Genomic DNA, 12,252 nt, shown 5'->3' on the forward strand with positions numbered 1-12,252 from the left:
TTCGGTGAGGCTGCCTGAGGATGCTCTGAGACTCGATAGGACTCGCCAAAGGTGAGCGCTGGATGCGGCGAGAGGAGAAAAAAGGGAGAGTGAGAGGCGCAGCACGAAACAATGCCGCCACTCAGAACAGTTTCGCTTTCTTTAGAAAACGGGGACGCTTGGATACACCACGTCCGGTAAGGCGTCAGACGGCTTTCAGGCCCGCTGGAATAAGCGAATGTCTTGCTCGATAGCAGTGCGCTGTCGTATGGCTATACGCGAACGGAAGAAGACAGGGCGTTGTCACACTTCGTGCTAAAGCATTTTTCTTCATTTGCCCACAAAAAACAGAAGTCGGAAAGCTACGAACGGAAGGCATTCAACAAAACACCAGATGTGCACGTTAACTGTCGTTCACCTTGCACTGTCTGACCAAAACGAAGTCTACGACCAACTCCGCTGTCGCGGTGGTCGTCAGTGCGCGGTCACTATGCCGCAAAAGTAACGCCACCTCTATGAAGAGTTGCCGGGATGCGGACTCCCAGACGCGTAGGCGCGGCGCTGGCAATGACGACGTTCGACACATCCAAGCTCGTACCCACGTGCGGCGACTCCTAAAACGCTAGCAGGCCTGCCCCTCCGCCGCCTTCGCGCAATCTGGAATTGCGAAGCGATGCAACGGGCAAAGACAAGTCACGCCGCCGCCCCGTAACGGACAACGCCTCCACTGGCCGAGATCCAGTGGAACAGCAAAAGAAGCCAGCTAGCAGGACGGGCGACGCGGCGAAACAGCAGCGATTGATGAACGACTTCCGCCGGGGCCCGGCCCGCGTAAAAGAGAAGTGTCGAGCGATGTGACGACCTCGGTCCTCGCACCAGCGACGAGCCGCCGCCGCGGACTCGGCGAGCAGACTGAAGCAAGCAGAAAAACATGCTAACAGAACGTAGTACACTACACCCGAGCAGTATCGAGACGAGTAGAACGAGACCGTCGCCAAAGCAACCAAGGGGAGAGACCCCAGCGGCGGCGTAGGGAAGCTGCAGAAGAAGCGCAGAAGCGAGAGCCTTCAGTGGGCGAGGGAACGAATTCCCTTCTCGGCTTATCGGACCGCTGCGCTCCTTCTATGCCCTCCATTTTCATCCCCTCCTCTCTTGCCCAACCCTCCCCCTCCATCCACCCGGCTCGTGCGAAGACCGCTGCGGCGATTCGTTCGCTCGTGGTGGGGCCGCCGAGGTCAACGCCTTGGCCCGCCGTCGACGATTCGTACGAGACGTCTATGGCCGCGGGGCCCACGGATTCAGCTCCCTCTTCCTCGATCATGGAGTAGAGCAAAAGGTCGGCCGAGGAAAACCACCGCCGCGGCGGCCTCTCCGCACGTTTACAGCTGCAGACGGCCAACGAGATACGTGAATGCGCGGACGTTCTTTTTCACTCATTTTCTATTATTTCTTCATCGGCGATCACTCGGCAAACGCAGCGAAACTTCTCAGCGTGTCCTTTTTTCCTAGTTTTCCTCACGACTGGTGTCATAAAAGCTCCGAGACAAACAGAACGAGCGGTACCTCACTTCCCCCCCCCCCCCCCCCCCCCCTATTCCTGCTGCTTTCGAAACTCATCGCGCATACAAACTGGTGCGAACACAACCTCATTCTAGGTCTGTTAAACACGTTTTGCCTCATTCTTCGCCTCAACTCCTTGCAGTTGAACGAAGGAAGCGCGATCTCGTAGCGCGCGAGCGATCCCTGTCGCGCGAGAGAAACTAAAACTGGAACAGCGAAATTCGGCCGGCAATTATATTGAAAAGAGAGTACGAACTTGTATCGAACGTGCCTTTCAAGCTCTCGCGCTTTCGCTTCCAAGGCCATGCCAAGGAGAACGAGGGGGGAAAAGAATATTGTAAACGTCGCCGGCTGGCCCTCTTCCACGAAATTTAGTTCTAATCGGGTTCGAGTGAACAGTGGACAAGCAATGGCTCGACAAAGAGCAGAATATACCGGATTTGCACGCACATTTCCTTTCATTATCTGTTCTTTTGTCTGCCTCGGGCATAATAAAATGACGAACTGAAGTAGCCTGGCGCACCCTAGCATGCTCTGACTATACGCCAGCCGGTAACGAAACACTCCCATTCTCGTAACGGATTGCTGTCTTTACAGTGCTTCCGTTAGCTTTGTGTTCCCTGCTGCACTGCTCTTCTAATGCACTGTTACCAAGACGGGGACCCCGGTTTCTCATTTTTCTTCTTCTTCACTTGCTTGTATGCATACATACGTACCTACAGACGCACTCGCGCACTGCAGTTCCTCCTCTATTGTGTCATCCTTCACCTCGCCGTTCAGATTTGCGCAAGCGAGCGCCCTTTCGAAATATTTCGCGAAGCAAGGGCACTGCATCACTACAGTTTCCATCGGGCCGCGCGTGTCCGTGCGTTGGGCTGCACCGCAAAGCAGATGTTCGCAATGCCACCGTGCGCAGCGGTTTTTCCCAGCTAAGCTGGATTTTGCTCTTCACTGACAGTAGCCAGAAGAAAAAAAAACAATACGTGAAAAAAGACTACCAAGCACTGGTTGCGTCAGCTTCGGGGTCACGCTATACGGTTTTCAGTGAGTGGGACTCCAGTGAGCGCGTTACGATTTCGAAACGCGACCAGGTGTCCCAGTACAGTTCCTAGAAAATATTGCAGCACAGTTCGGGCATTAGTTTCAGGCGGCTGTAGTGCGGATTTCAGAATGTTCCCTCTTTTCCGGCCATATACTAGGACTACACATATGCACAAAAAACCAAGCTCCCGACTCGCATCACGAAGTTCGCGAGGAAGCGTCAGCAGGGAATGAAGACAAATGTGTGCGTCAAATCCTGAATTGCAGGCAGACTAATTAAGAGGAAGAGAGAACAGTCAAAGCGAAAAAAAAAATTGAGAACACGCGTAACATTATTTCAAGAAAGCCGCATAACAAGTTTCGTTGTCAGATTACGATCATGAGAAACAGAAAGACTGCCTAGCGCGGAGAAGGCCACGAAGACATAAAACAAACAAAAGAAGAGGGCACAGGCCGGGGCTGGCCGGATTTTCATAATGCGAAGATAATGGGAGAACTTTTTCACAGACCCCGCAGCAAGAAAGAAATAAACAAATAAAAAAGACAACGAAGGGAAAAGGCCAGCCTCAGGCACAAAGAGTTCCGCAGAATACTATACACGAGGCCATGGAGGAAAAAAAAAAAACGAGTACAACTGAGTAATACCGCATGCTAAAGCAACACCAAGAACACCGCTTTAATTCTTGACTGGCATATACGAAACAATCAAAATAAAGGGCCTTATATTAGAGGCGACGCGCGCGCACACATCAAAGGAAACAAATTACGCGAGAAAATTAGCCAAGGCGCTCTCTCTCCACGGACAGCGGATGTCGCGGGAGGGGGGGGGGGGGGGGGGGGGGGTCGAAAAAGAATTCCCTTCGTCACTACACCAAAGGCTGGCGCTGCTCGGCGAAAGCGCGGACGGAGGGGCTCGCGAACTCTTCAGCGAGACCAAGCGATAACGCCAAACGTCAAGCTTAGTGGGCGCGCGGAATAAAAGGAGAAAGCGTTGAGACGACGACGACGGTCGCGAAGCGCTCCAGTCACGCTAGACGCGCGCAAAAGTGCGAGAGCAGGCGTCCGCTTGAAAAACGAGCGGCGCACGGCAGTCATTAATCTCGGCAACAGTGCCCGGCGGCGGCGGTCAGCGCATAAGGACGGACGCACACACGCACGCACACGATCACTGCCGCGGATAATACGGCAGATGGCGCCCCGATCGCGACCCGAGATTGTTCGGCAAATAATTTGCCCTACTGTATACCTCCTGTCACGACTGCCAGCTATTACCACTGCACGGGTATACCCCTTCAAAAGGCGGCTCTCAGCTGGGTTGATGAACGAAACTACGATGACTATAACGAAGTTTCCTGACAAAGGCTGCACCGCGGACAAGCTCCGATTCCTATACCATGCAGACATCCCGTGCGGGTTGAATTTACGCATTTCGCCGTTCCTGCCAGGAGCAAAGTTTTCTTGCTTCTTTCCTGCTCTCTCTCTCTCTCTCTCTGTGTGTGTGTGTGTGTGTGTGTATGTGTGTGTGTGTGTGTGTGTGTGTGTGTGTGTGTGTGTGTGTGTGTGAGAAGACGGATAAGCGCCGTCCCCGTGACAGGACTGACTGTCGGCTCTATGAATCGTGCAACCCGGGGGAAAAAAAAATCACGGGGTCAGACGCAAATGACACACGTACACAAGCGTTTTTCTTCCGCCCAGCCCGAAGTACGACCGGACACTCATACCTTGTCGTTGTCCTAAACGGCGAAGAGTTTGTGTTGTTTTTACTACGCGTGCATCGCTGATGGCGCGTCCGCTCTCAGTAATAACAACGTGTGTCGCGACGGCAGCGCGCAACCTATTAATCGCGCGGCTCCAGAGTAACGGCGTGCGCGCATCAAGTCGGCAACAAAAAGAAGGGCACTAAGACTGCGAGGTGACCCGCTCCAGGGTAACAAGGGAGTCGCTGACTGCGCTGAAATAACCGTACGCGCCAAAGAGAGCCGGTTTCCGGACACCGAACACACCAATTTGTGCCCAAATGCATTTTCGGAGCGCGTAATCATCCCTGCTCCGTGGACTCACGGGCCTGTTATTTCGTGTTTGCGCTGCAGTTCTACACTGTTACCCGGTGCTTGCCGAAACATGACACATATTATCACGAATGATGAGCTCGAAAGCTCGCTGCAGTTGTCGCTCTATATAACGTTCGAGCGTGGTACACAGACGATAACGGTGCGTTAGAGCTGCTGCACACCAAAACGTTAACACTGTCGCAAGGAAGCCACGCGGTGGTCGCGAAATTGCGTCAATTTACACCATGAATTCGTTATTGTAATGGCACCGCTACAGTAGATAAAATACGGCAACGGCCAGTGCCGTTACGGGAATCGTCGCGATGGAGATAGCACTCCCAAAGTCGATGCAAACTAGTTAGTCACTCAGTATTCCTAAACGCAAAATTTATTCTCGCAATTACGTTGGACTCCGCCTATACAGACTTCTATGATGGTTTTTTTATCGTTTTACAGAGCACAAACAGTTTTCTTTACAGCGGTTAATGCCACAGACCACTAGGTCGGAGATTTTTTTCCACGCTTCTCATTCGTGTTATGTTTCGACGTTTGCTCTCCATCGAAGGTGTTAATCGTCACCGCGCGCCTCAACACAGCGTTCATACACCCCAGGACGGATAAAAGACAGGAACCGAGAAAGTTAGCTTTCAGCGCACGCCGCCACGAAGACGTGATGTCCTCCTTCCTTCCAACGCAACTCCCCTTCAGCGCATTGAGCTACAGCGGCAGCAGGAAGCGCAGCTCTCGCGTAACGAACGGCCGCCAAGGACGCAGTATCGCAGTGGCCCTGCCACAGAGGGGCTGAGACGACGGCCAAGCTAAGGAAAAGGAGAATGAAAACAGACTAAACCGCAGACACACAGAGAAAAGACAGAGAGACATCGACAGAAAAGGCGGGGAGAGCGCGTGCTCTGCGTGACCTCGGCCGAGGAGATGACGGGGGAACCCTGAGAGAAAGAGGGAGAGAGAGAGCGAAGAAGCAGCAACGTAGTCTCAGCAGCGCGCAGTCGGTGGTGGTTTGCGGCAGGCCGCCATTAGCGCCGCAGCGCGAGCAACCCCCCACGGCCGAGACCGCCGCGGGTACGGATCTCTCCCATTGCTGCTGGGGCCTCATCGCCGCTGCCCGCATGAGAAGAAAGCAAAGCGCACGGCCGCCGTAAACGCTCATCACGAGCGGAGCCGCACGGAACTCACGCCTCTCGCGCTGCTGCTCGCAGCGCCGTAAACGCGCCGACTCTCAACGCGAGGAACAAATTACCGGAATTAGTTTCAGCACGGCCCGTGCTGTACTACGCGCGCGCTTCTCGGGCCAGGGACGCATGGAAGGATGGGGGGGAAGCGACAAGATATGCGCGCCAGGAGGGCGTCAGTGCGTGGCTAGCACTGAAGCCAGCACCCGAGGGAGGGAGTGGACAGAGCATCGACGGCAGGCGAGGCGAAAGACCCGATAGAGAGAGACCGGATCCTCCGTGGTCCGCGTCTGGCGCTCGGGGCGGAAATAGCAGAGCGTTGTCGGCACGGGCATCTATAATACTTCGATGATGATAATGTGCGCGGGGCTTATGCGTGCAGACACGACTTCTACCGCCGCGGGGCGCTCTGAAATGATTTACACCACCGCCGCGGAGCGTCTAAGCGGCCGACCGAAATCTCGATTAACGACGTTTCCGGACAAGGCCTGCGGTTTGGGAAACGCAATCCTACTAGATCGACACGCTACTTCAAAATGCGCGGCGGCTATCACATAGGATAGATGAGTAGATGCGGGCGCTTGTATCCGGGGATATAGCCCATTGTTTTTTTTTTCAGTCTACTCCTTCCCGTCCTCTAGAAAATACTTGGTTTCATGTTACCAATTCTGGTTAGTACAAGCTTTGCAGCAGACTGTGAAATAATCGATGCGATTACAGAACAAGACTAACATGTGATACACTTTTTCAGATGGCTGAAGTACTTGAAAACCGTAGTCACACCACATAAATGTGACGCACTTAACAGTATTACACCTAACACACGGGTTCTATCGCCAACGTTAAACGCGGTGCTTTGGCTAGCATTAAAATATCACAGGCGTCAACATTACAAAAAAAAAAATAACAATAAACACAGCGCGTTTGTAATGTATTCCACACCAACGTTCGTTAACACGCACGCGACGGGAATGAAGTCCCCATCAAAATGTAATACAAGAGAAAAAGAAACATTGTTGTGCAGCCACTTCCGCGCTCGGCACCCCCGCAGAATAACAAACACCATCCACTTCGGGAAGCGAAAAGGACTTCGCCCTGCAGGCAGTTTTACGAATCCGAAGAGAGACTGTTTCCTCGCCGATCCCCAACCGTTGTGAAGTGCGCGGTTCAAAAATAGTGGGCCGAGCAGCGAGTTCCCTCAGGATATATGCAAGAACTTCGACGAGTGAAGAGCTCAGACAGATCGAAGAGTCACCGCCAGCGCGTTTCCGCATTACTCCATGCCTTTCTTTCTTCTACTCTTTTGGCGATAAACTTCCCGAGGCAAAAAAGCGCGTGGGCGCGCTAGGCCAAACTTGAATAATGCGTTTTCAGCAGCGCAGGCCTGACAACATACACACCCACTCGAAAACGCTTTGGGCGCTGAGAACTGCTATCGCTTCGTGTCAACTACCGCCGTTATTCATTCAGTTGGAATGAATTCTGAGCTTCCAAATTCAGCCGTTAGACCAAAAAAAAAAGAGCGGATGTAGGGTTAACGAGTATGAGTCTCATTTAATAACACTTGCACGCGATCGGATAGGTTACGAATTGCCATTATCCACGAGTCTCCAACCTTGAAAGAGGTCCTTTAACGTCTTCCTTTCCGCGCACACAAGAAACAATACTGAGAAGTGGATACACCATGCACCAAAGAGGATGCACCAGGATGACTCCGGATTATTTCCACCATCGCAGGCTGATCAACACGCACCGAAAACTTGTTCTAGCTGACAGCGCATATTGCAGACCGCGCATTAGGAAACCGGCAAATTCTGCGTTGGCGTTGCTTAATTCTCCTCGCAGCTCCGGACCCTTCCTCTGACCTGACAGTCGAAAAACCGGCGGTTTACAGTAGTACACACCCGTCGAATGATGTGAGGGGCCCGAGTGTGTCACCAATGCTGCTAGCTTTCCATGTGGCCGTCCTTGGTAAGACTTGTACAATATACGTACAAGATTTTGATTAGTGGTGTTTAGTACGATAACTTCCCTGCACATATGCTGGCACGAGAAAACGACGCTTAAAGACTGTCGGGTAAAAACTATATTTATTGGCAGCGAGGAAAAAAATCTCCGAGAATAAAATAAAACGACAGCACCACAACCGATATGTTTTAACGCTGCCACAAAATAAGAGCGCTTAATACGATTCAAATGAACTACTATCACAGTATCACGAATTATTCTCTACGAATATGACTTAGAACACAGTGAATGCCGGTTCACTGTAGTTTAACTGCGAACAATTGTGACAGTCAGACAGAGTGACTATTGTCCTGACACAAGCTGTAGCTGGAACAAGAACTGTGCTCTCTGTTCGAAAAAAGAAAACACACACTACAGGTTCCCATTGAGAGCGGAGCCGAGCATGTTAAATTTTTCTTTCTTTTTTTCTGCACGCCATGCCATTCTTATAACCCGCTCGAATAAATGGATATCCAAAAGCACCATCGCTGTGCGCTACTGTCTCGATTTGTTAATCTACTAATTCCGGTCCTTTTGCGAGAGGAATATTTTCTCAGCAACCAGGGCGAGCAAAGAGCGAAAAAACAAAGGAAAACTAGAAGCCCCGAATGAGCTCCGTCGTGTCATGATCGCGTCACCGTGTTGAGACGCCGGAATGATCGTTTCGCGGGAGTTATTTGCATCCGCAAGAACCTCAGCGCTGAATCACGAGAACACGACACCGACGAAGCGTCATGAATTCCTACACCGCGTACGTCCCCTCATCTGAATCGCAAAACCGCGCGTTGTTTGAAAGCAACCGGTCGCGCGGCGGGCTTTCCCAAAAAGTCGGAAACTACGCGACTAAAACAAATCCCGTTGGCGTACCAGTCTGACTAAATAAACGCACATAGCCGAAAAAGTTTTCCTGCAAACAAAAAGCTCAATTCCCGCGTCGAAAAGGCCTCCGACTGGTTTTTGTGTGTTTCCTTTTTTCACTTGCAACCTACAGCACAGTTTACAGCAAGGATGCGAAATGCGCAGTCACTACGGACGTCGACAATACATGGAACGTTAGCAGCTGAACTACAAGCACCTTCCGGATTCGTACAATTCAGCAATTAATTTTTGCAACAAATTATCTATACCTACTCGATCGTTTTACGACGACGTATAAGCGATACTGTTTAGCACGCAGTGCCCAAAACAAGCGCGGCAGAGACCGCAGAAAATAAATAAAGCGCCCGCGAGCACCTCTCGCGCGAAGTATTGAGCAGTTCGCTGTACTCACCGATGAACAAGGTTCAAATCCGGGTCGCTTCTGTGTAGAATTCACGCGGCTCTTGACAGCCGCCGCCACAAGATCACCAACACCGACCGACGAACTCGCTGTTCGTCGTCGCAACGCTGACCGGGCAGGTTTGCACAGTGCCGTTCGTTCAGCGACGAACCACAACAGCCACTTCGCGCAAGAAGCAACACGTACCGGCGGCGACAGCACGGAAAATCCCGACAGAAAAATATCCGCCCCAAGTGAGGAAGGAGCGCACAAAACACGGGGAATCCAACAGGTATCGAGTCGGGGAGTGGGGCAGAATCCGGGGAGGGGTGCACAATTTTTTCACCAAGTGTCTCCGTCCGACCGAAGGAGACGCGCCGCGCACAGTCTACCAAACGAACACGTCCACCCGCAGGAACTCTGCAACTACCCGACCGAACACGGCGGGCGCCGGCGAGGAACTGACGGGCACGCCAGCGGTCTGCTGCCGGCTCGCTGCATCTGCCGAGCGCGGAGCGGTCGGAGAGGAGGTGTGTTCCCTAGGCGTCTCCTCCCCAGATTCCCTGTTTGGCAAAACCGGTTTCCCCAGACGACGGAGCTTGGCTCTTTGGGGTCCCTAGGCGATACCTAGGATTGGTTCCGGTTGGGCGCGGAGAGCTGGGCGGGGGTTTTAGCGTTTTTTGATGTGTACGCTCTTTCTCATTACTTCCGAACAGGAGGGCGCTTCGCTTTCCACTTTTGGTGTTCTATTTGCGAATGGGCAGAGGCTGAGGCCCGCGATGCTTGGAGAAAGAATAAAGAGAGAAACAATTGAGCTGCCTCGAGAGAAAGAATAAAAAGCAGAGCTCCTCCTCTTCATGGTTCAGGGTTGGTCGCCGTGTATTTTCTGCCGTGTCGGGGCATAATGGAAAATAAGGCCCTTCGAAAACTAGTTTCGACGGGAAAATGATTTTGCGTGTTTGCGCGAATCGGAAGAAAGCAGCAAGGCGCAGTCGTCAGCTGTAGCGAGAGCTTCTCGCGATGTTTACTTTATTTCAGTTGTTTATGAGCGGGCATCGGTAGTAACGGCAGCGTTTGGGAGCAGGCTTAAATATCAGCATTTTTTTTTTCTGTGTGTGTGTACAGAAAGGCTACACGCGAAGCCTTAACGTCGACGGCTTGCATTTTGTTTGCTATCTCTTCACTGACCTGTAAACGGACGCTCGGTGATGGAACAAATATGAGATGCGCATTCCTGAGAAAATTTAAAACTAGAATTCTCCGTAGTCTACGAAGGAGAAAAAGAACGTACTGCATCATATTGTCCTTCTCGAAACAGACGGCGCTTCGAGCGGATTCGAATGCGAACTGCTTTCAGCTTTCGATTTTTCTTTTGCTTTTAGAAATGGTTTGAAATGTTCGCAAATAAAACTATTACAGTTCATTTCATGTTGAATGCAATTTCCTGTTGACATTCTGTATATCGCGCAGCTAAATAGAATACCTTTACCATTTAGTGCTATAGTTTTTTTTGTGTGTGTTCTCGTGTGTGCTCGCGCGTTGGAATAACTTCAGAAGCTGCTCAGAATCCGGCTTGTAAACTAATCCTTTTTATATTTAATTTGCGGATAATAAATATATGTTTTTAAAACATCTGATTCATTTCGACTTGGAAGGCGCGGCGTGAGATAAATGAAATTGACAAATCGGTTTCAGCCTGTCGATCTAACGTGGCTCTGTCTGCAATTGCTGGTAGCTTTTCGGAGATGTAAAGCTGCTCGCTGTTATCATTTCACAGCCTTATTAGCGCCTGCATTTTTGTTATACCTGCAAAGTAATTAGACCAAAGAAAACGTAATCATATGACGAAAGCAGTAAGGATAAACAGCTGCACGTTTACGAGGGAAATCATAACTATAGGCACGTCCTGGCCGTGTATACCACTCAGCGAATTTGCCACAACTGCATCATTAAAGGCAACCTACACCTACTATATCGCGCTGTAAGGGTGCTCAACATCAAATCAGGATTAGCTAAAAACCCGAGGTCCAAATGGTGTTTTGATGACCACCAAGATGAAACTATACGCAGGGACGAAAAATTAAACAGTTTATTAACATCAGTTTACTTTGCAGCGTGAATGGTACGCTCACTTCTAAAAGTGCTTCGAAGAGCTGCTCGAGGCACTCACCACTGACGCGGGTCGGAGCCAGCGCCGTGGGCAAGTATCGGCTTGTCAGTGGCGTGATCAGACTTGACCGTGGGCCGCTAGCTTCGCTCAGCAGGGGCGCGGGCATCCGCGCCGAAGAACTGAAGGGACGAACGCAGGCATCGGTCGTCGAAGCCCACTATGCTTAAACTTGTAGCAACCTGCCGACGCAGTGAAGAGGCCGCCACTCGCCAGCTGTTGAGGCCCCACACCCGGCCTACATACGACCAATGTCAAAGGACTCCGGTGAGTCGGTACTGGATTCGGGTTCCAACTTCCAACGCTTGCCATTGTATTGAACGGAGAGATGCATAGAACAGATTCTGACGTCTAATGGATTCCCTTCTCTGCAGCTTCCAGCACTAGGTTTCTATTCTTCAAGCAACCAACACCAACTTACCCGCGATTGCGAAGGAGTTTTGTTTACCTAATGAGCGATAGCAAACTGGCAGGTGGTAAAATTTATCGTGTTTTTAATTGCCAAACACATATACACCCGCTTTTGGCCGTTGTTTGTGTTTCGCCTCCGTCTATATGCTGTTACCGACTGGGAGTCGAATGCACCTTAGCATAGCCACTAAGACACAGCGGCCGGCTCGAACGAAACCAGTCTACGTTTGAAGTTCTCGCAAGTAGTGGGATCACGTACGTTGTAAAGGATGGAGTCTGCTGGTACCCGGCTTCCAATTCTCTGTAGAGGGCGCTATCTTATCGGTAGTGGAAGAGTTGGACCATCTGACTTAACAGGCCTCGTATTTCTTGGTAGCTTTTTCTGTGTGCTTTACGCTCACGGACGGGCGTATTTTCGTAATCGGCGCACAGAAGAGCTTTAGAGAGATTGTGTATGTATTTTACGTGCCGACACACGGGGAAGAGTCCCCTTTCGAGCGATTGTTGTGTTTAAAGCGATGTATCGACTTTCGAATGGCTTTTCGAATAGGGCTCACTGCAGCCAAGTGATATAGTTACCTAGGAGAA

The 12,252-nt window shown here is 51.2% G+C and overlaps 1 protein-coding gene across 5 annotated transcripts in view; it reads right to left on the reverse strand.

The window, feature by feature from the left end:
• Positions 1 to 12,252, reverse strand: part of LOC149358195 (plexin-B-like) — a 333,650-nt gene that overhangs the window by 153,809 nt on the left and 167,589 nt on the right. For 3 of the 5 annotated variants that reach the window (XM_089570254.1, XM_089570250.1, XM_089570251.1), the window contains exon 1: positions 9,099 to 9,576. The exons of the other annotated variants lie outside the window; for them this stretch is intronic. The gene's annotated coding sequence lies outside the window, so the exon portion shown is untranslated. Of the gene's footprint in view, positions 1 to 9,098; positions 9,577 to 12,252 lie in introns of those variants that run through there. 5 annotated transcript variants of the gene reach the window in all.

Source organism: Amblyomma mixtum, chromosome 2, assembly GCF_055824585.1.
Source record: "Amblyomma mixtum isolate Tamu chromosome 2, ASM5582458v1, whole genome shotgun sequence".
Taxonomy (NCBI): Eukaryota; Metazoa; Arthropoda; class Arachnida; order Ixodida; family Ixodidae; genus Amblyomma; species Amblyomma mixtum.